This window comes from Brachyhypopomus gauderio, unplaced genomic scaffold, assembly GCF_052324685.1.
Source record: "Brachyhypopomus gauderio isolate BG-103 unplaced genomic scaffold, BGAUD_0.2 sc157, whole genome shotgun sequence".
Classification (NCBI taxonomy): Eukaryota; Metazoa; Chordata; class Actinopteri; order Gymnotiformes; family Hypopomidae; genus Brachyhypopomus; species Brachyhypopomus gauderio.
In genome coordinates, this window is record NW_027506978.1 from 127,421 (window position 1) to 148,578 (window position 21,158).

General features: G+C 44.8%; 1 protein-coding gene and 32 non-coding genes across 33 annotated transcripts in view; 22 read left to right on the forward strand and 11 right to left on the reverse strand.

Annotated features, from left to right (window-relative positions):
• The window catches only part of LOC143500564 (uncharacterized), a 198,990-nt gene that overhangs the window by 108,548 nt on the left and 69,284 nt on the right, over positions 1-21,158 (forward strand). The window lies entirely within an intron of this gene.
• On the reverse strand, positions 212-283 carry trnad-guc (transfer RNA aspartic acid (anticodon GUC)). The gene has a single exon. It is a non-coding gene; the product is annotated as a tRNA-Asp (tRNA).
• On the forward strand, positions 1,046-1,118 carry trnam-cau (transfer RNA methionine (anticodon CAU)). The gene has a single exon. It is a non-coding gene; the product is annotated as a tRNA-Met (tRNA).
• Positions 1,702-1,783, forward strand: trnas-uga (transfer RNA serine (anticodon UGA)). The gene has a single exon. It is a non-coding gene; the product is annotated as a tRNA-Ser (tRNA).
• trnad-guc (transfer RNA aspartic acid (anticodon GUC)) lies at positions 2,188-2,259 on the reverse strand. The gene has a single exon. It is a non-coding gene; the product is annotated as a tRNA-Asp (tRNA).
• On the forward strand, positions 3,023-3,095 carry trnam-cau (transfer RNA methionine (anticodon CAU)). The gene has a single exon. It is a non-coding gene; the product is annotated as a tRNA-Met (tRNA).
• On the forward strand, positions 3,679-3,760 carry trnas-uga (transfer RNA serine (anticodon UGA)). The gene has a single exon. It is a non-coding gene; the product is annotated as a tRNA-Ser (tRNA).
• trnad-guc (transfer RNA aspartic acid (anticodon GUC)) lies at positions 4,165-4,236 on the reverse strand. Its single transcript has one exon. It is a non-coding gene; the product is annotated as a tRNA-Asp (tRNA).
• trnam-cau (transfer RNA methionine (anticodon CAU)) lies at positions 4,999-5,071 on the forward strand. The gene has a single exon. It is a non-coding gene; the product is annotated as a tRNA-Met (tRNA).
• On the forward strand, positions 5,655-5,736 carry trnas-uga (transfer RNA serine (anticodon UGA)). Its single transcript has one exon. It is a non-coding gene; the product is annotated as a tRNA-Ser (tRNA).
• Positions 6,141-6,212, reverse strand: trnad-guc (transfer RNA aspartic acid (anticodon GUC)). The gene has a single exon. It is a non-coding gene; the product is annotated as a tRNA-Asp (tRNA).
• trnam-cau (transfer RNA methionine (anticodon CAU)) lies at positions 6,976-7,048 on the forward strand. The gene has a single exon. It is a non-coding gene; the product is annotated as a tRNA-Met (tRNA).
• trnas-uga (transfer RNA serine (anticodon UGA)) lies at positions 7,632-7,713 on the forward strand. Its single transcript has one exon. It is a non-coding gene; the product is annotated as a tRNA-Ser (tRNA).
• Positions 8,118-8,189, reverse strand: trnad-guc (transfer RNA aspartic acid (anticodon GUC)). Its single transcript has one exon. It is a non-coding gene; the product is annotated as a tRNA-Asp (tRNA).
• Positions 8,952-9,024, forward strand: trnam-cau (transfer RNA methionine (anticodon CAU)). Its single transcript has one exon. It is a non-coding gene; the product is annotated as a tRNA-Met (tRNA).
• trnas-uga (transfer RNA serine (anticodon UGA)) lies at positions 9,608-9,689 on the forward strand. Its single transcript has one exon. It is a non-coding gene; the product is annotated as a tRNA-Ser (tRNA).
• On the reverse strand, positions 10,094-10,165 carry trnad-guc (transfer RNA aspartic acid (anticodon GUC)). The gene has a single exon. It is a non-coding gene; the product is annotated as a tRNA-Asp (tRNA).
• On the forward strand, positions 10,928-11,000 carry trnam-cau (transfer RNA methionine (anticodon CAU)). The gene has a single exon. It is a non-coding gene; the product is annotated as a tRNA-Met (tRNA).
• trnas-uga (transfer RNA serine (anticodon UGA)) lies at positions 11,584-11,665 on the forward strand. Its single transcript has one exon. It is a non-coding gene; the product is annotated as a tRNA-Ser (tRNA).
• trnad-guc (transfer RNA aspartic acid (anticodon GUC)) lies at positions 12,070-12,141 on the reverse strand. The gene has a single exon. It is a non-coding gene; the product is annotated as a tRNA-Asp (tRNA).
• trnam-cau (transfer RNA methionine (anticodon CAU)) lies at positions 12,904-12,976 on the forward strand. The gene has a single exon. It is a non-coding gene; the product is annotated as a tRNA-Met (tRNA).
• Positions 13,560-13,641, forward strand: trnas-uga (transfer RNA serine (anticodon UGA)). The gene has a single exon. It is a non-coding gene; the product is annotated as a tRNA-Ser (tRNA).
• trnad-guc (transfer RNA aspartic acid (anticodon GUC)) lies at positions 14,046-14,117 on the reverse strand. The gene has a single exon. It is a non-coding gene; the product is annotated as a tRNA-Asp (tRNA).
• On the forward strand, positions 14,880-14,952 carry trnam-cau (transfer RNA methionine (anticodon CAU)). Its single transcript has one exon. It is a non-coding gene; the product is annotated as a tRNA-Met (tRNA).
• trnas-uga (transfer RNA serine (anticodon UGA)) lies at positions 15,536-15,617 on the forward strand. Its single transcript has one exon. It is a non-coding gene; the product is annotated as a tRNA-Ser (tRNA).
• Positions 16,022-16,093, reverse strand: trnad-guc (transfer RNA aspartic acid (anticodon GUC)). The gene has a single exon. It is a non-coding gene; the product is annotated as a tRNA-Asp (tRNA).
• On the forward strand, positions 16,857-16,929 carry trnam-cau (transfer RNA methionine (anticodon CAU)). Its single transcript has one exon. It is a non-coding gene; the product is annotated as a tRNA-Met (tRNA).
• Positions 17,513-17,594, forward strand: trnas-uga (transfer RNA serine (anticodon UGA)). The gene has a single exon. It is a non-coding gene; the product is annotated as a tRNA-Ser (tRNA).
• On the reverse strand, positions 17,999-18,070 carry trnad-guc (transfer RNA aspartic acid (anticodon GUC)). Its single transcript has one exon. It is a non-coding gene; the product is annotated as a tRNA-Asp (tRNA).
• Positions 18,833-18,905, forward strand: trnam-cau (transfer RNA methionine (anticodon CAU)). Its single transcript has one exon. It is a non-coding gene; the product is annotated as a tRNA-Met (tRNA).
• Positions 19,489-19,570, forward strand: trnas-uga (transfer RNA serine (anticodon UGA)). Its single transcript has one exon. It is a non-coding gene; the product is annotated as a tRNA-Ser (tRNA).
• On the reverse strand, positions 19,975-20,046 carry trnad-guc (transfer RNA aspartic acid (anticodon GUC)). Its single transcript has one exon. It is a non-coding gene; the product is annotated as a tRNA-Asp (tRNA).
• trnam-cau (transfer RNA methionine (anticodon CAU)) lies at positions 20,809-20,881 on the forward strand. Its single transcript has one exon. It is a non-coding gene; the product is annotated as a tRNA-Met (tRNA).

Consider the following 21,158-nt stretch of genomic DNA (forward strand, 5'->3'; position numbering starts at 1 on the left):
TGGGGTCTCTTGCAGCGTAGAGGATTAACTTGCCTCTCTAATGTGATTTGTGATGAGACCTTATGCCACCAGTGGGGAGAGCTCGCACTCACAGGTGCTTCATCCAAAGATCTTCATGCAACATAGCGATGTCTTGTTTCAGGTAAAAGAAAAAGTGCCACATTCTTTCATGGCCGGTCACTGGTTGCTCCGCCTTGCGCTAAAAGAGGGTCTCCCCGTCGGGGAATCGAACCCCGGTCTTCCGCGTGACAGGCGGAGATACTATCCACTATACTAACGAGGACACGTGCTGTGTCTCGCAGTGATGCTGAGTCAGGTGACGTGCACTTGTCCCCTTGATTTTAAAGTACTCTGAATCATTGTGCCTGCAAGGAGGTGGTAAAAAGAACACATTGTGGTGATATTGACTCACTGTTGCCACTCCTCTTTTACCATCGTCAGTTTGTGGACTTATGATAGGAAAAACTCAAAGAATCTTGGTGACCTACAGGTTTGATTCATCTGCCTTCCTAGTTAAGTCATGCAAACCATTTGCTGCAAAATTGGCTTTAGCTACATTGGCAATTCATTTTGTCTTTGTATTCCAGTGCATTGTACCGAACTGCAATATCCATCTTAGATCAACTGAGATTTTGCATTTCTCTCTTTCCCACATGCAAGTTCTGAATTTCTTGGCACACATTACTGCTTTGCATCTACTAAAAGCACTCCAGAGAAAGCTTCACTTCATACCTTCATGAGGTAGGTGTCGTTTGTACTTGTATTTTGGTGGTATTTTTGTTTTTTTTTTGTTTGTGTGCGTTGTTTGTCTACTCTTGGAACATCCTGTGATTGGTTAGGGTAGGATTAGAGTTTAATTACGTTGGCCTCAGATTCTGGTTAATTCCAGGCTTCTTGTGCTAACCTTGTTGTTTGTTAGCTGTTGTTGGCAGTAATTAGTTGCTGCAGGTGCACTTGCCGCCATGCTCCAAGGAGTGAATTGGGGGCGGATACATTTTTTCTCCAGCTTTGTTAGTTCTTCCTCAGCCTCGCTTCTTCTTTCCTAGCCTCGTTAGCGCAGTAGGTAGCGCGTCAGTCTCATAATCTGAAGGTCGTGAGTTCGACCCTCACACGGGGCAGCAGAAGCTTTTTGAAAAGATTGACGAGCCCCCAAAAGATGCTCAAACGCTCTTTCCTTATTCACTCGCATGCTGAGCACACCCCCTACCTGAAAATAGTATTGGCACATTACTCTTACAGGTCATCCCTAGTTGATTCAAGCTGTGCTTTTTCTTTTGTAAATTCGCGTGTACACAGCAAGTTGTGTTGCATCCAATTCAATTCTCTCCACTGACCGTTCAGTCAATACCTTGATGGCGTCTGTATTGACACCTCTACTGAGACATCAAGCTGCCTCTTTGGAGCATGTTCGCTCCCAGATCAAACTGCAGTGTCGTGGTGCCAACACAGAATAATGGACCACGTCGGACACTTTTCACTTTTGATTCTTTTTGATTCACTTTTGATGACACGCTTTTGAATACCTGATCACCTGGAATTGGTACCAGCTTGAAGTTAATAGTGAGTAGACTTATGGAGATTCATTTATTTGAATTTTCTTCTCAAGCCATTTGCAACTCAGAAGCAATGACACTTGTGCACTCATCATTGAGCTTGAGGAAGTCCAAGGAATTGATCTCTATGTTACTCTCGCTCCGCCGAGCTGCGATGGCCGAGAGGTTAAGGCGTTGGACTTGAAATCCAATGGGGTTTCCCCGCGCAGGTTCGACTCCTGCTTGCAGCGTGAGTGTCTTGTTGGGCGTGTGGAAAGAGAGAGTGTGCTCTCTTCCTGCTAGCCAGTTTTAAATATGCTTCTCATGCCATTTGCAACTTTGTGCTGCCAAACTTTAGCAGTCCTAACTGATCCTGAAATAGTCCCAGGAATTGAGTTACAAATGGCTGCTTCGTCGTTACAATGTGTTGGCATGGAAATGCAGTGGGGTCTCTTGCAGCTTAGAGGATTAACTTGCCTCTCTAATGTGATTTGTGATGAGACCTTATGCCACCAGTGGGGAGAGCTTGCACTCACAGGTGCTTCATCCAAAGATCTTCATGCAACATAGTGATGTCTTGTTTCAGGTAAAAGAAAAAGTGCCACATTCTTTCATGGCCGGTCACTGGTTGCTCCGCCTTGCGCTAAAAGAGGGTCTCCCCGTCGGGGAATCGAACCCCGGTCTTCCGCGTGACAGGCGGAGATACTATCCACTATACTAACGAGGACACGTGCTGTGTCTCGCAGTGATGCTGAGTCAGGTGACGTGCACTTGTCCCCTTGATTTTAAAGTACTCTGAATCATTGTGCCTGCAAGGAGATGGTAAAAAGAACACATTGTGGTGATATTGACTCACTGTTGCCACTCCTCTTTTACCATCGTCAGTTTGTGGACTTATGATAGGAAAAACTCAAAGAATCTTGGTGACCTACAGGTTTGATTCATCTGCCTTCCTAGTTAAGTCATGCGAACCATTTGCTGCAAAATTGGCTTTAGCTACATTGGCAATTCATTTTGTCTTCGTATTCCAGTGCATTGTACCGAACTGCAATATCCATCTTAGATCAACTGAGATTTTGCATTTCTCTCTTTCCCACATGCAAGTTCTGAATTTCTTGGCACACATTACTGCTTTGCATCTACTAAAAGCACTCCAGAGAAAGCTTCACTTCATACCTTCATGAGGTAGGTGTCGTTTGTACTTGTATTTTGGTGGTATTTTTGTTTTTTTTTTTGTTTGTGTGCGTTGTTTGTCTACTCTTGGAACATCCTGTGATTGGTTAGGGTAGGATTAGAGTTTAATTACGTTGGCCTCAGATTCTGGTTAATTCCAGGCTTCTTGTGCTAACCTTGTTGTTTGTTAGCTGTTGTTGGCAGTAATTAGTTGCTGCAGGTGCACTTGCCGCCATGCTCCAAGGAGTGAATTGGGGGCGGATACATTTTTTCTCCAGCTTTGTTAGTTCTTCCTCAGCCTCGCTTCTTCTTTCCTAGCCTCGTTAGCACAGTAGGTAGCGCGTCAGTCTCATAATCTGAAGGTCGTGAGTTCGACCCTCACACGGGGCAGCAGAAGCTTTTTGAAAAGATTGACGAGCCCCCAAAAGATGCTCAAACGCTCTTTCCTTATTCACTCGCATGCTGAGCACACCCCCTACCTGAAAATAGTATTGGCACATGACTCTTACAGGTCATCCCTAGTTGATTCAAGCTGTGCTTTTTCTTTTGTAAATTCGCGTGTACACAGCAAGTTGTGTTGCATCCAATTCAATTCTCTCCACTGACCGTTCAGTCAATACCTTGATGGCGTCTGTATTGACACCTCTACTGAGACATCAAGCTGCCTCTTTGGAGCATGTTCGCTCCCAGATCAAACTGCAGTGTCGTGGTGCCAACACAGAATAATGGACCACGTCGGACACTTTTCACTTTTGATTCTTTTTGATTCACTTTTGATGACACGCTTTTGAATACCTGATCACCTGGAATTGGTACCAGCTTGAAGTTAATAGTGAGTAGACTTATGGAGATTCATTTATTTGAATTTTCTTCTCAAGCCATTTGCAACTCAGAAGCAATGACACTTGTGCACTCATCATTGAGCTTGAGGAAGTCCAAGGAATTGATCTCTATGTTACTCTCGCTCCGCCGAGCTGCGATGGCCGAGAGGTTAAGGCGTTGGACTTGAAATCCAATGGGGTTTCCCCGCGCAGGTTCGACTCCTGCTTGCAGCGTGAGTGTCTTGTTGGGCGTGTGGAAAGAGAGAGTGTGCTCTCTTCCTGCTAGCCAGTTTTAAATATGCTTCTCATGCCATTTGCAACTTTGTGCTGCCAAACTTTAGCAGTCCTAACTGATCCTGAAATAGTCCCAGGAATTGAGTTACAAATGGCTGCTTCGTCGTTACAATGTGTTGGCATGGAAATGCAGTGGGGTCTCTTGCAGCGTAGAGGATTAACTTGCCTCTCTAATGTGATTTGTGATGAGACCTTATGCCACCAGTGGGGAGAGCTCGCACTCACAGGTGCTTCATCCAAAGATCTTCATGCAACATAGCGATGTCTTGTTTCAGGTAAAAGAAAAAGTGCCACATTCTTTCATGGCCGGTCACTGGTTGCTCCGCCTTGCGCTAAAAGAGGGTCTCCCCGTCGGGGAATCGAACCCCGGTCTTCCGCGTGACAGGCGGAGATACTATCCACTATACTAACGAGGACACGTGCTGTGTCTTGCAGTGATGCTGAGTCAGGTGACGTGCACTTGTCCCCTTGATTTTAAAGTACTCTGAATCATTGTGCCTGCAAGGAGGTGGTAAAAAGAACACATTGTGGTGATATTGACTCACTGTTGCCACTCCTCTTTTACCATCGTCAGTTTGTGGACTTATGATAGGAAAAACTCAAAGAATCTTGGTGACCTACAGGTTTGATTCATCTGCCTTCCTAGTTAAGTCATGCAAACCATTTGCTGCAAAATTGGCTTTAGCTACATTGGCAATTCATTTTGTCTTTGTATTCCAGTGCATTGTACCGAACTGCAATATCCATCTTAGATCAACTGAGATTTTGCATTTCTCTCTTTCCCACATGCAAGTTCTGAATTTCTTGGCACACATTACTGCTTTGCATCTACTAAAAGCACTCCAGAGAAAGCTTCACTTCATACCTTCATGAGGTAGGTGTCGTTTGTACTTGTATTTTGGTGGTATTTTTGTTTTTTTTTTGTTTGTGTGCGTTGTTTGTCTACTCTTGGAACATCCTGTGATTGGTTAGGGTAGGATTAGAGTTTAATTACGTTGGCCTCAGATTCTGGTTAATTCCAGGCTTCTTGTGCTAACCTTGTTGTTTGTTAGCTGTTGTTGGCAGTAATTAGTTGCTGCAGGTGCACTTGCCGCCATGCTCCAAGGAGTGAATTGGGGGCGGATACATTTTTTCTCCAGCTTTGTTAGTTCTTCCTCAGCCTCGCTTCTTCTTTCCTAGCCTCGTTAGCGCAGTAGGTAGCGCGTCAGTCTCATAATCTGAAGGTCGTGAGTTCGACCCTCACACGGGGCAGCAGAAGCTTTTTGAAAAGATTGACGAGCCCCCAAAAGATGCTCAAACGCTCTTTCCTTATTCACTCGCATGCTGAGCACACCCCCTACCTGAAAATAGTATTGGCACATGACTCTTACAGGTCATCCCTAGTTGATTCAAGCTGTGCTTTTTCTTTTGTAAATTCGCGTGTACACAGCAAGTTGTGTTGCATCCAATTCAATTCTCTCCACTGACCGTTCAGTCAATACCTTGATGGCGTCTGTATTGACACCTCTACTGAGACATCAAGCTGCCTCTTTGGAGCATGTTCGCTCCCAGATCAAACTGCAGTGTCGTGGTGCCAACACAGAATAATGGACCACGTCGGACACTTTTCACTTTTGATTCTTTTTGATTCACTTTTGATGACACGCTTTTGAATACCTGATCACTTGGAATTGGTACCAGCTTGAAGTTAATAGTGAGTAGACTTATGGAGATTCATTTATTTGAATTTTCTTCTCAAGCCATTTGCAACTCAGAAGCAATGACACTTGTGCACTCATCATTGAGCTTGAGGAAGTCCAAGGAATTGATCTCTATGTTACTCTCGCTCCGCCGAGCTGTGATGGCCGAGAGGTTAAGGCGTTGGACTTGAAATCCAATGGGGTTTCCCCGCGCAGGTTCGACTCCTGCTTGCAGCGTGAGTGTCTTGTTGGGCGTGTGGAAAGAGAGAGTGTGCTCTCTTCCTGCTAGCCAGTTTTAAATATGCTTCTCATGCCATTTGCAACTTTGTGCTGCCAAACTTTAGCAGTCCTAACTGATCCTGAAATAGTCCCAGGAATTGAGTTACAAATGGCTGCTTCGTCGTTACAATGTGTTGGCATGGAAATGCAGTGGGGTCTCTTGCAGCGTAGAGGATTAACTTGCCTCTCTAATGTGATTTGTGATGAGACCTTATGCCACCAGTGGGGAGAGCTCGCACTCACAGGTGCTTCATCCAAAGATCTTCATGCAACATAGTGATGTCTTGTTTCAGGTAAAAGAAAAAGTGCCACATTCTTTCATGGCCGGTCACTGGTTGCTCCGCCTTGCGCTAAAAGAGGGTCTCCCCGTCGGGGAATCGAACCCCGGTCTTCCGCGTGACAGGCGGAGATACTATCCACTATACTAACGAGGACACGTGCTGTGTCTCGCAGTGATGCTGAGTCAGGTGACGTGCACTTGTCCCCTTGATTTTAAAGTACTCTGAATCATTGTGCCTGCAAGGAGGTGGTAAAAAGAACACATTGTGGTGATATTGACTCACTGTTGCCACTCCTCTTTTACCATCGTCAGTTTGTGGACTTATGATAGGAAAAACTCAAAGAATCTTGGTGACCTACAAGTTTGATTCATCTGCCTTCCTAGTTAAGTCATGCAAACCATTTGCTGCAAAATTGGCTTTAGCTACATTGGCAATTCATTTTGTCTTCGTATTCCAGTGCATTGTACCGAACTGCAATATCCATCTTAGATCAACTGAGATTTTGCATTTCTCTCTTTCCCACATGCAAGTTCTGAATTTCTTGGCACACATTACTGCTTTGCATCTACTAAAAGCACTCCAGAGAAAGCTTCACTTCATACCTTCATGAGGTAGGTGTCGTTTGTACTTGTATTTTGGTGGTATTTTTGTTTTTTTTTTTGTTTGTGTGCGTTGTTTGTCTACTCTTGGAACATCCTGTGATTGGTTAGGGTAGGATTAGAGTTTAATTACGTTGGCCTCAGATTCTGGTTAATTCCAGGCTTCTTGTGCTAACCTTGTTGTTTGTTAGCTGTTGTTGGCAGTAATTAGTTGCTGCAGGTGCACTTGCCGCCATGCTCCAAGGAGTGAATTGGGGGCGGATACATTTTTTCTCCAGCTTTGTTAGTTCTTCCTCAGCCTCGCTTCTTCTTTCCTAGCCTCGTTAGTGCAGTAGGTAGCGCGTCAGTCTCATAATCTGAAGGTCGTGAGTTTGACCCTCACACGGGGCAGCAGAAGCTTTTTGAAAAGATTGACGAGCCCCCAAAAGATGCTCAAACGCTCTTTCCTTATTCACTCGCATGCTGAGCACACCCCCTACCTGAAAATAGTATTGGCACATGACTCTTACAGGTCATCCCTAGTTGATTCAAGCTGTGCTTTTTCTTTTGTAAATTCGCGTGTACACAGCAAGTTGTGTTGCATCCAATTCAATTCTCTCCACTGACCGTTCAGTCAATACCTTGATGGCGTCTGTATTGACACCTCTACTGAGACATCAAGCTGCCTCTTTGGAGCATGTTCGCTCCCAGATCAAACTGCAGTGTCGTGGTGCCAACACAGAATAATGGACCACGTCGGACACTTTTCACTTTTGATTCTTTTTGATTCACTTTTGATGACACGCTTTTGAATACCTGATCACCTGGAATTGGTACCAGCTTGAAGTTAATAGTGAATAGACTTATGGAGATTCATTTATTTGAATTTTCTTCTCAAGCCATTTGCAACTCAGAAGCAATGACACTTGTGCACTCATCATTGAGCTTGAGGAAGTCCAAGGAATTGATCTCTATGTTACTCTCGCTCCGCCGAGCTGCGATGGCCGAGAGGTTAAGGCGTTGGACTTGAAATCCAATGGGGTTTCCCCGCGCAGGTTCGACTCCTGCTTGCAGCGTGAGTGTCTTGTTGGGCGTGTGGAAAGAGAGAGTGTGCTCTCTTCCTGTTAGCCAGTTTTAAATATGCTTCTCATGCCATTTGCAACTTTGTGCTGCCAAACTTTAGCAGTCCTAACTGATCCTGAAATAGTCCCAGGAATTGAGTTACAAATGGCTGCTTCGTCGTTACAATGTGTTGGCATGGAAATGCAGTGGGGTCTCTTGCAGCTTAGAGGATTAACTTGCCTCTCTAATGTGATTTGTGATGAGACCTTATGCCACCAGTGGGGAGAGCTTGCACTCACAGGTGCTTCATCCAAAGATCTTCATGCAACATAGTGATGTCTTGTTTCAGGTAAAAGAAAAAGTGCCACATTCTTTCATGGCCGGTCACTGGTTGCTCCGCCTTGCGCTAAAAGAGGGTCTCCCCGTCGGGGAATCGAACCCCGGTCTTCCGCGTGACAGGCGGAGATACTATCCACTATACTAACGAGGACACGTGCTGTGTCTCGCAGTGATGCTGAGTCAGGTGACGTGCACTTGTCCCCTTGATTTTAAAGTACTCTGAATCATTGTGCCTGCAAGGAGATGGTAAAAAGAACACATTGTGGTGATATTGACTCACTGTTGCCACTCCTCTTTTACCATCGTCAGTTTGTGGACTTATGATAGGAAAAACTCAAAGAATCTTGGTGACCTACAGGTTTGATTCATCTGCCTTCCTAGTTAAGTCATGCGAACCATTTGCTGCAAAATTGGCTTTAGCTACATTGGCAATTCATTTTGTCTTCGTATTCCAGTGCATTGTACCGAACTGCAATATCCATCTTAGATCAACTGAGATTTTGCATTTCTCTCTTTCCCACATGCAAGTTCTGAATTTCTTGGCACACATTACTGCTTTGCATCTACTAAAAGCACTCCAGAGAAAGCTTCACTTCATACCTTCATGAGGTAGCTGTCGTTTGTACTTGTATTTTGGTGGTATTTTTGTTTTTTTTTTGTTTGTGTGCGTTGTTTGTCTACTCTTGGAACATCCTGTGATTGGTTAGGGTAGGATTAGAGTTTAATTATGTTGGCCTCAGATTCTGGTTAATTCCAGGCTTCTTGTGCTAACCTTGTTGTTTGTTAGCTGTTGTTGGCAGTAATTAGTTGCTGCAGGTGCACTTGCCGCCATGCTCCAAGGAGTGAATTGGGGACGGATACATTTTTTCTCCAGCTTTGTTAGTTCTTCCTCAGCCTCGCTTCTTCTTTCCTAGCCTCGTTAGCGCAGTAGGTAGCGCGTCAGTCTCATAATCTGAAGGTCGTGAGTTCGACCCTCACACGGGGTAGCAGAAGCTTTTTGAAAAGATTGACGAGCCCCCAAAAGATGCTCAAACGCTCTTTCCTTATTCACTCGCATGCTGAGCACACCCCCTACCTGAAAATAGTATTGGCACATGACTCTTACAGGTCATCCCTAGTTGATTCAAGCTGTGCTTTTTCTTTTGTAAATTCGCGTGTACACAGCAAGTTGTGTTGCATCCAATTCAATTCTCTCCACTGACCGTTCAGTCAATACCTTGATGGCGTCTGTATTGACACCTCTACTGAGACATCAAGCTGCCTCTTTGGAGCATGTTCGCTCCCAGATCAAACTGCAGTGTCGTGGTGCCAACACAGAATAATGGACCACGTCGGACACTTTTCACTTTTGATTCTTTTTGATTCACTTTTGATGACACGCTTTTGAATACCTGATCACCTGGAATTGGTACCAGCTTGAAGTTAATAGTGAGTAGACTTATGGAGATTCATTTATTTGAATTTTCTTCTCAAGCCATTTGCAACTCAGAAGCAATGACACTTGTGCACTCATCATTGAGCTTGAGGAAGTCCAAGGAATTGATCTCTATGTTACTCTCGCTCCGCCGAGCTGCGATGGCCGAGAGGTTAAGGCGTTGGACTTGAAATCCAATGGGGTTTCCCCGCGCAGGTTCGACTCCTGCTTGCAGCGTGAGTGTCTTGTTGGGCGTGTGGAAAGAGAGAGTGTGCTCTCTTCCTGCTAGCCAGTTTTAAATATGCTTCTCATGCCATTTGCAACTTTGTGCTGCCAAACTTTAGCAGTCCTAACTGATCCTGAAATAGTCCCAGGAATTGAGTTACAAATGGCTGCTTCGTCGTTACAATGTGTTGGCATGGAAATGCAGTGGGGTCTCTTGCAGCGTAGAGGATTAACTTGCCTCTCTAATGTGATTTGTGATGAGACCTTATGCCACCAGTGGGGAGAGCTCGCACTCACAGGTGCTTCATCCAAAGATCTTCATGCAACATAGCGATGTCTTGTTTCAGGTAAAAGAAAAAGTGCCACATTCTTTCATGGCCGGTCACTGGTTGCTCCGCCTTGCGCTAAAAGAGGGTCTCCCCGTCGGGGAATCGAACCCCGGTCTTCCGCGTGACAGGCGGAGATACTATCCACTATACTAACGAGGACACGTGCTGTGTCTCGCAGTGATGCTGAGTCAGGTGACGTGCACTTGTCCCCTTGATTTTAAAGTACTCTGAATCATTGTGCCTGCAAGGAGGTGGTAAAAAGAACACATTGTGGTGATATTGACTCACTGTTGCCACTCCTCTTTTACCATCGTCAGTTTGTGGACTTATGATAGGAAAAACTCAAAGAATCTTGGTGACCTACAGGTTTGATTCATCTGCCTTCCTAGTTAAGTCATGCAAACCATTTGCTGCAAAATTGGCTTTAGCTACATTGGCAATTCATTTTGTCTTTGTATTCCAGTGCATTGTACCGAACTGCAATATCCATCTTAGATCAACTGAGATTTTGCATTTCTCTCTTTCCCACATGCAAGTTCTGAATTTCTTGGCACACATTACTGCTTTGCATCTACTAAAAGCACTCCAGAGAAAGCTTCACTTCATACCTTCATGAGGTAGGTGTCGTTTGTACTTGTATTTTGGTGGTATTTTTGTTTTTTTTTTGTTTGTGTGCGTTGTTTGTCTACTCTTGGAACATCCTGTGATTGGTTAGGGTAGGATTAGAGTTTAATTACGTTGGCCTCAGATTCTGGTTAATTCCAGGCTTCTTGTGCTAACCTTGTTGTTTGTTAGCTGTTGTTGGCAGTAATTAGTTGCTGCAGGTGCACTTGCCGCCATGCTCCAAGGAGTGAATTGGGGGCGGATACATTTTTTCTCCAGCTTTGTTAGTTCTTCCTCAGCCTCGCTTCTTCTTTCCTAGCCTCGTTAGCGCAGTAGGTAGCGCGTCAGTCTCATAATCTGAAGGTCGTGAGTTCGACCCTCACACGGGGCAGCAGAAGCTTTTTGAAAAGATTGACGAGCCCCCAAAAGATGCTCAAACGCTCTTTCCTTATTCACTCGCATGCTGAGCACACCCCCTACCTGAAAATAGTATTGGCACATGACTCTTACAGGTCATCCCTAGTTGATTCAAGCTGTGCTTTTTCTTTTGTAAATTCGCGTGTACACAGCAAGTTGTGTTGCATCCAATTCAATTCTCTCCACTGACCGTTCAGTCAATACCTTGATGGCGTCTGTATTGACACCTCTACTGAGACATCAAGCTGCCTCTTTGGAGCATGTTCGCTCCCAGATCAAACTGCAGTGTCGTGGTGCCAACACAGAATAATGGACCACGTCGGACACTTTTCACTTTTGATTCTTTTTGATTCACTTTTGATGACACGCTTTTGAATACCTGATCACCTGGAATTGGTACCAGCTTGAAGTTAATAGTGAGTAGACTTATGGAGATTCATTTATTTGAATTTTCTTCTCAAGCCATTTGCAACTCAGAAGCAATGACACTTGTGCACTCATCATTGAGCTTGAGGAAGTCCAAGGAATTGATCTCTATGTTACTCTCGCTCCGCCGAGCTGCGATGGCCGAGAGGTTAAGGCGTTGGACTTGAAATCCAATGGGGTTTCCCCGCGCAGGTTCGACTCCTGCTTGCAGCGTGAGTGTCTTGTTGGGCGTGTGGAAAGAGAGAGTGTGCTCTTTTCCTGCTAGCCAGTTTTAAATATGCTTCTCATGCCATTTGCAACTTTGTGCTGCCAAACTTTAGCAGTCCTAACTGATCCTGAAATAGTCCCAGGAATTGAGTTACAAATGGCTGCTTCGTCGTTACAATGTGTTGGCATGGAAATGCAGTGGGGTCTCTTGCAGCTTAGAGGATTAACTTGCCTCTCTAATGTGATTTGTGATGAGACCTTATGCCACCAGTGGGGAGAGCTTGCACTCACAGGTGCTTCATCCAAAGATCTTCATGCAACATAGTGATGTCTTGTTTCAGGTAAAAGAAAAAGTGCCACATTCTTTCATGGCCGGTCACTGGTTGCTCCGCCTTGCGCTAAAAGAGGGTCTCCCCGTCGGGGAATCGAACCCCGGTCTTCCGCGTGACAGGCGGAGATACTATCCACTATACTAACGAGGACACGTGCTGTGTCTCGCAGTGATGCTGAGTCAGGTGACGTGCACTTGTCCCCTTGATTTTAAAGTACTCTGAATCATTGTGCCTGCAAGGAGATGGTAAAAAGAACACATTGTGGTGATATTGACTCACTGTTGCCACTCCTCTTTTACCATCGTCAGTTTGTGGACTTATGATAGGAAAAACTCAAAGAATCTTGGTGACCTACAGGTTTGATTCATCTGCCTTCCTAGTTAAGTCATGCGAACCATTTGCTGCAAAATTGGCTTTAGCTACATTGGCAATTCATTTTGTCTTCGTATTCCAGTGCATTGTACCGAACTGCAATATCCATCTTAGATCAACTGAGATTTTGCATTTCTCTCTTTCCCACATGCAAGTTCTGAATTTCTTGGCACACATTACTGCTTTGCATCTACTAAAAGCACTCCAGAGAAAGCTTCACTTCATACCTTCATGAGGTAGCTGTCGTTTGTACTTGTATTTTGGTGGTATTTTTGTTTTTTTTTTGTTTGTGTGCGTTGTTTGTCTACTCTTGGAACATCCTGTGATTGGTTAGGGTAGGATTAGAGTTTAATTATGTTGGCCTCAGATTCTGGTTAATTCCAGGCTTCTTGTGCTAACCTTGTTGTTTGTTAGCTGTTGTTGGCAGTAATTAGTTGCTGCAGGTGCACTTGCCGCCATGCTCCAAGGAGTGAATTGGGGGCGGATACATTTTTTCTCCAGCTTTGTTAGTTCTTCCTCAGCCTCGCTTCTTCTTTCCTAGCCTCGTTAGCGCAGTAGGTAGCGCGTCAGTCTCATAATCTGAAGGTCGTGAGTTCGACCCTCACACGGGGTAGCAGAAGCTTTTTGAAAAGATTGACGAGCCCCCAAAAGATGCTCAAACGCTCTTTCCTTATTCACTCGCATGCTGAGCACACCCCCTACCTGAAAATAGTATTGGCACATGACTCTTACAGGTCATCCCTAGTTGATTCAAGCTGTGCTTTTTCTTTTGTAAATTCGCGTGTACACAGCAAGTTGTGTTGCATCCAATTCAATTCTCTCCACTGACCGTTCAGTCAATACCTTGATGGCGTCTGTATTGACACCTCTACTGAGACATCAAGCTGCCTCTTTGGAGCATGTTCGCTCCCAGATCAAACTGCAGTGTCGTGGTGCCAACACAGAATAATGGACCACGTCGGACACTTTTCACTTTTGATTCTTTTTGATTCACTTTTGATGACACGCTTTTGAATACCTGATCACCTGGAATTGGTACCAGCTTGAAGTTAATAGTGAGTAGACTTATGGAGATTCATTTATTTGAATTTTCTTCTCAAGCCATTTGCAACTCAGAAGCAATGACACTTGTGCACTCATCATTGAGCTTGAGGAAGTCCAAGGAATTGATCTCTATGTTACTCTCGCTCCGCCGAGCTGCGATGGCCGAGAGGTTAAGGCGTTGGACTTGAAATCCAATGGGGTTTCCCCGCGCAGGTTCGACTCCTGCTTGCAGCGTGAGTGTCTTGTTGGGCGTGTGGAAAGAGAGAGTGTGCTCTCTTCCTGCTAGCCAGTTTTAAATATGCTTCTCATGCCATTTGCAACTTTGTGCTGCCAAACTTTAGCAGTCCTAACTGATCCTGAAATAGTCCCAGGAATTGAGTTACAAATGGCTGCTTCGTCGTTACAATGTGTTGGCATGGAAATGCAGTGGGGTCTCTTGCAGCGTAGAGGATTAACTTGCCTCTCTAATGTGATTTGTGATGAGACCTTATGCCACCAGTGGGGAGAGCTTGCACTCACAGGTGCTTCATCCAAAGATCTTCATGCAACATAGCGATGTCTTGTTTCAGGTAAAAGAAAAAGTGCCACATTCTTTCATGGCCGGTCACTGGTTGCTCCGCCTTGCGCTAAAAGAGGGTCTCCCCGTCGGGGAATCGAACCCCGGTCTTCCGCGTGACAGGCGGAGATACTATCCACTATACTAACGAGGACACGTGCTGTGTCTCGCAGTGATGCTGAGTCAGGTGACGTGCACTTGTCCCCTTGATTTTAAAGTACTCTGAATCATTGTGCCTGCAAGGAGATGGTAAAAAGAACACATTGTGGTGATATTGACTCACTGTTGCCACTCCTCTTTTACCATCGTCAGTTTGTGGACTTATGATAGGAAAAACTCAAAGAATCTTGGTGACCTACAGGTTTGATTCATCTGCCTTCCTAGTTAAGTCATGCGAACCATTTGCTGCAAAATTGGCTTTAGCTACATTGGCAATTCATTTTGTCTTCGTATTCCAGTGCATTGTACCGAACTGCAATATCCATCTTAGATCAACTGAGATTTTGCATTTCTCTCTTTCCCACATGCAAGTTCTGAATTTCTTGGCACACATTACTGCTTTGCATCTACTAAAAGCACTCCAGAGAAAGCTTCACTTCATACCTTCATGAGGTAGCTGTCGTTTGTACTTGTATTTTGGTGGTATTTTTGTTTTTTTTTTGTTTGTGTGCATTGTTTGTCTACTCTTGGAACATCCTGTGATTGGTTAGGGTAGGATTAGAGTTTAATTACGTTGGCCTCAGATTCTGGTTAATTCCAGGCTTCTTGTGCTAACCTTGTTGTTTGTTAGCTGTTGTTGGCAGTAATTAGTTGCTGCAGGTGCACTTGCCGCCATGCTCCAAGGAGTGAATTGGGGGCGGATACATTTTTTCTCCAGCTTTGTTAGTTCTTCCTCAGCCTCGCTTCTTCTTTCCTAGCCTCGTTAGCGCAGTAGGTAGCGCGTCAGTCTCATAATCTGAAGGTCGTGAGTTCGACCCTCACACGGGGCAGCAGAAGCTTTTTGAAAAGATTGACGAGCCCCCAAAAGATGCTCAAACGCTCTTTCCTTATTCACTCGCATGCTGAGCACACCCCCTACCTGAAAATAGTATTGGCACATGACTCTTACAGGTCATCCCTAGTTGATTCAAGCTGTGCTTTTTCTTTTGTAAATTCGCGTGTACACAGCAAGTTGTGTTGCATCCAATTCAATTCTCTCCACTGACCGTTCAGTCAATACCTTGATGGCGTCTGTATTGACACCTCTACTGAGACATCAAGCTGCCTCTTTGGAGCATGTTCGCTCCCAGATCAAACTGCAGTGTCGTGGTGCCAACACAGAATAATGGACCACGTCGGACACTTTTCACTTTTGATTCTTTTTGATTCACTTTTGATGACACGCTTTTGAATACCTGATCACCTGGAATTGGTACCAGCTTGAAGTTAATAGTGAGTAGACTTATGGAGATTCATTTATTTGAATTTTCTTCTCAAGCCATTTGCAACTCAGAAGCAATGACACTTGTGCACTCATCATTGAGCTTGAGGAAGTCCAAGGAATTGATCTCTATGTTACTCTCGCTCCGCCGAGCTGCGATGGCCGAGAGGTTAAGGCGTTGGACTTGAAATCCAATGGGGTTTCCCCGCGCAGGTTCGACTCCTGCTTGCAGCGTGAGTGTCTTGTTGGGCGTGTGGAAAGAGAGAGTGTGCTCTCTTCCTGCTAGCCAGTTTTAAATATGCTTCTCATGCCATTTGCAACTTTGTGCTGCCAAACTTTAGCAGTCCTAACTGATCCTGAAATAGTCCCAGGAATTGAGTTACAAATGGCTGCTTCGTCATTACAATGTGTTGGCATGGAAATGCAGTGGGGTCTCTTGCAGCTTAGAGGATTAACTTGCCTCTCTAATGTGATTTGTGATGAGACCTTATGCCACCAGTGGGGAGAGCTTGCACTCACAGGTGCTTCATCCAAAGATCTTCATGCAACATAGTGATGTCTTGTTTCAGGTAAAAGAAAAAGTGCCACATTCTTTCATGGCCGGTCACTGGTTGCTCCGCCTTGCGCTAAAAGAGGGTCTCCCCGTCAGGGAATCGAACCCCGGTCTTCCGCGTGACAGGCGGAGATACTATCCACTATACTAACGAGGACACGTGCTGTGTCTCGCAGTGATGCTGAGTCAGGTGACGTGCACTTGTCCCCTTGATTTTAAAGTACTCTGAATCATTGTGCCTGCAAGGAGATGGTAAAAAGAACACATTGTGGTGATATTGACTCACTGTTGCCACTCCTCTTTTACCATCGTCAGTTTGTGGACTTATGATAGGAAAAACTCAAAGAATCTTGGTGACCTACAGGTTTGATTCATCTGCCTTCCTAGTTAAGTCATGCGAACCATTTGCTGCAAAATTGGCTTTAGCTACATTGGCAATTCATTTTGTCTTCGTATTCCAGTGCATTGTACCGAACTGCAATATCCATCTTAGATCAACTGAGATTTTGCATTTCTCTCTTTCCCACATGCAAGTTCTGAATTTCTTGGCACACATTACTGCTTTGCATCTACTAAAAGCACTCCAGAGAAAGCTTCACTTCATACCTTCATGAGGTAGGTGTCGTTTGTACTTGTATTTTGGTGGTATTTTTGTTTTTTTTTTTGTTTGTGTGCGTTGTTTGTCTACTCTTGGAACATCCTGTGATTGGTTAGGGTAGGATTAGAGTTTAATTACGTTGGCCTCAGATTCTGGTTAATTCCAGGCTTCTTGTGCTAAGCTTGTTGTTTGTTAGCTGTTGTTGGCAGTAATTAGTTGCTGCAGGTGCACTTGCCGCCATGCTCCAAGGAGTGAATTGGGGGCGGATACATTTTTTCTCCAGCTTTGTTAGTTCTTCCTCAGCCTCGCTTCTTCTTTCCTAGCCTCGTTAGCGCAGTAGGTAGCGCGTCAGTCTCATAATCTGAAGGTCGTGAGTTCGACCCTCACACGGGGCAGCAGAAGCTTTTTGAAAAGATTGACGAGCCCCCAAAAGATGCTCAAACGCTCTTTCCTTATTCACTCGCATGCTGAGCACACCCCCTACCTGAAAATAGTATTGGCACATGACTCTTACAGGTCATCCCTAGTTGATTCAAGCTGTGCTTTTTCTTTTGTAAATTCGCGTGTACACAGCAAGTTGTGTTGCATCCAATTCAATTCTCTCCACTGACCGTTCAGTCAATACCTTGATGGCGTCTGTATTGACACCTCTACTGAGACATCAAGCTGCCTCTTTGGAGCATGTTCGCTCCCAGATCAAACTGCAGTGTCGTGGTGCCAACACAGAATAATGGACCACGTCGGACACTTTTCACTTTTGATTCTTTTTGATTCACTTTTGATGACACGCTTTTGAATACCTGATCACCTGGAATTGGTACCAGCTTGAAGTTAATAGTGAGTAGACTTATGGAGATTCATTTATTTGAATTTTCTTCTCAAGCCATTTGCAACTCAGAAGCAATGACACTTGTGCACTCATCATTGAGCTTGAGGAAGTCCAAGGAATTGATCTCTATGTTACTCTCGCTCCGCCGAGCTGCGATGGCCGAGAGGTTAAGGCGTTGGACTTGAAATCCAATGGGGTTTCCCCGCGCAGGTTCGACTCCTGCTTGCAGCGTGAGTGTCTTGTTGGGCGTGTGGAAAGAGAGAGTGTGCTCTCTTCCTGCTAGCCAGTTTTAAATATGCTTCTCATGCCATTTGCAACTTTGTGCTGCCAAACTTTAGCAGTCCTAACTGATCCTGAAATAGTCCCAGGAATTGAGTTACAAATGGCTGCTTCGTCGTTACAATGTGTTGGCATGGAAATGCAGTGGGGTCTCTTGCAGCGTAGAGGATTAACTTGCCTCTCTAATGTGATTTGTGATGAGACCTTATGCCACCAGTGGGGAGAGCTCGCACTCACAGGTGCTTCATCCAAAGATCTTCATGCAACATAGCGATGTCTTGTTTCAGGTAAAAGAAAAAGTGCCACATTCTTTCATGGCCGGTCACTGGTTGCTCCGCCTTGCGCTAAAAGAGGGTCTCCCCGTCGGGGAATCGAACCCCGGTCTTCCGCGTGACAGGCGGAGATACTATCCACTATACTAACGAGGACACGTGCTGTGTCTCGCAGTGATGCTGAGTCAGGTGACGTGCACTTGTCCCCTTGATTTTAAAGTACTCTGAATCATTGTGCCTGCAAGGAGGTGGTAAAAAGAACACATTGTGGTGATATTGACTCACTGTTGCCACTCCTCTTTTACCATCGTCAGTTTGTGGACTTATGATAGGAAAAACTCAAAGAATCTTGGTGACCTACAGGTTTGATTCATCTGCCTTCCTAGTTAAGTCATGCAAACCATTTGCTGCAAAATTGGCTTTAGCTACATTGGCAATTCATTTTGTCTTTGTATTCCAGTGCATTGTACCGAACTGCAATATCCATCTTAGATCAACTGAGATTTTGCATTTCTCTCTTTCCCACATGCAAGTTCTGAATTTCTTGGCACACATTACTGCTTTGCATCTACTAAAAGCACTCCAGAGAAAGCTTCACTTCATACCTTCATGAGGTAGGTGTCGTTTGTACTTGTATTTTGGTGGTATTTTTGTTTTTTTTTTGTTTGTGTGCGTTGTTTGTCTACTCTTGGAACATCCTGTGATTGGTTAGGGTAGGATTAGAGTTTAATTACGTTGGCCTCAGATTCTGGTTAATTCCAGGCTTCTTGTGCTAACCTTGTTGTTTGTTAGCTGTTGTTGGCAGTAATTAGTTGCTGCAGGTGCACTTGCCGCCATGCTCCAAGGAGTGAATTGGGGGCGGATACATTTTTTCTCCAGCTTTGTTAGTTCTTCCTCAGCCTCGCTTCTTCTTTCCTAGCCTCGTTAGCGCAGTAGGTAGCACGTCAGTCTCATAATCTGAAGGTCGTGAGTTCGACCCTCACACGGGGCAGCAGAAGCTTTTTGAAAAGATTGACGAGCCCCCAAAAGATGCTCAAACGCTCTTTCCTTATTCACTCGCATGCTGAGCACACCCCCTACCTGAAAATAGTATTGGCACATGACTCTTACAGGTCATCCCTAGTTGATTCAAGCTGTGCTTTTTCTTTTGTAAATTCGCGTGTACACAGCAAGTTGTGTTGCATCCAATTCAATTCTCTCCACTGACCGTTCAGTCAATACCTTGATGGCGTCTGTATTGACACCTCTACTGAGACATCAAGCTGCCTCTTTGGAGCATGTTTGCTCCCAGATCAAACTGCAGTGTCGTGGTGCCAACACAGAATAATGGACCACGTCGGACACTTTTCACTTTTGATTCTTTTTGATTCACTTTTGATGACACGCTTTTGAATACCTGATCACTTGGAATTGGTACCAGCTTGAAGTTAATAGTGAGTAGACTTATGGAGATTCATTTATTTGAATTTTCTTCTCAAGCCATTTGCAACTCAGAAGCAATGACACTTGTGCACTCATCATTGAGCTTGAGGAAGTCCAAGGAATTGATCTCTATGTTACTCTCGCTCCGCCGAGCTGCGATGGCCGAGAGGTTAAGGCGTTGGACTTGAAATCCAATGGGGTTTCCCCGCGCAGGTTCGACTCCTGCTTGCAGCGTGAGTGTCTTGTTGGGCGTGTGGAAAGAGAGAGTGTGCTCTCTTCCTGCTAGCCAGTTTTAAATATGCTTCTCATGCCATTTGCAACTTTGTGCTGCCAAACTTTAGCAGTCCTAACTGATCCTGAAATAGTCCCAGGAATTGAGTTACAAATGGCTGCTTCGTCGTTACAATGTGTTGGCATGGAAATGCAGTGGGGTCTCTTGCAGCGTAGAGGATTAACTTGCCTCTCTAATGTGATTTGTGATGAGACCTTATGCCACCAGTGGGGAGAGCTCGCACTCACAGGTGCTTCATCCAAAGATCTTCATGCAACATAGCGATGTCTTGTTTCAGGTAAAAGAAAAAGTGCCACATTCTTTCATGGCCGGTCACTGGTTGCTCCGCCTTGCGCTAAAAGAGGGTCTCCCCGTCGGGGAATCGAACCCCGGTCTTCCGCGTGACAGGCGGAGATACTATCCACTATACTAACGAGGACACGTGCTGTGTCTCGCAGTGATGCTGAGTCAGGTGACGTGCACTTGTCCCCTTGATTTTAAAGTACTCTGAATCATTGTGCCTGCAAGGAGGTGGTAAAAAGAACACATTGTGGTGATATTGACTCACTGTTGCCACTCCTCTTTTACCATCGTCAGTTTGTGGACTTATGATAGGAAAAACTCAAAGAATCTTGGTGACCTACAGGTTTGATTCATCTGCCTTCCTAGTTAAGTCATGCAAACCATTTGCTGCAAAATTGGCTTTAGCTACATTGGCAATTCATTTTGTCTTTGTATTCCAGTGCATTGTACCGAACTGCAATATCCATCTTAGATCAACTGAGATTTTGCATTTCTCTCTTTCCCACATGCAAGTTCTGAATTTCTTGGCACACATTACTGCTTTGCATCTACTAAAAGCACTCCAGAGAAAGCTTCACTTCATACCTTCATGAGGTAGGTGTCGTTTGTACTTGTATTTTGGTGGTATTTTTGTTTTTTTTTTGTTTGTGTGCGTTGTTTGTCTACTCTTGGAACATCCTGTGATTGGTTAGGGTAGGATTAGAGTTTAATTACGTTGGCCTCAGATTCTGGTTAATTCCAGGCTTCTTGTGCTAACCTTGTTGTTTGTTAGCTGTTGTTGGCAGTAATTAGTTGCTGCAGGTGCACTTGCCGCCATGCTCCAAGGAGTGAATTGGGGGCGGATACATTTTTTCTCCAGCTTTGTTAGTTCTTCCTCAGCCTCGCTTCTTCTTTCCTAGCCTCGTTAGCGCAGTAGGTAGCGCGTCAGTCTCATAATCTGAAGGTCGTGAGTTCGACCCTCACACGGGGCAGCAGAAGCTTTTTGAAAAGATTGACGAGCCCCCAAAAGATGCTCAAACGCTCTTTCCTTATTCACTCGCATGCTGAGCACACCCCCTACCTGAAAATAGTATTGGCACATGACTCTTACAGGTCATCCCTAGTTGATTCAAGCTGTGCTTTTTCTTTTGTAAATTCGCGTGTACACAGCAAGTTGTGTTGCATCCAATTCAATTCTCTCCACTGACCGTTCAGTCAATACCTTGATGGCGTCTGTATTGACACCTCTACTGAGACATCAAGCTGCCT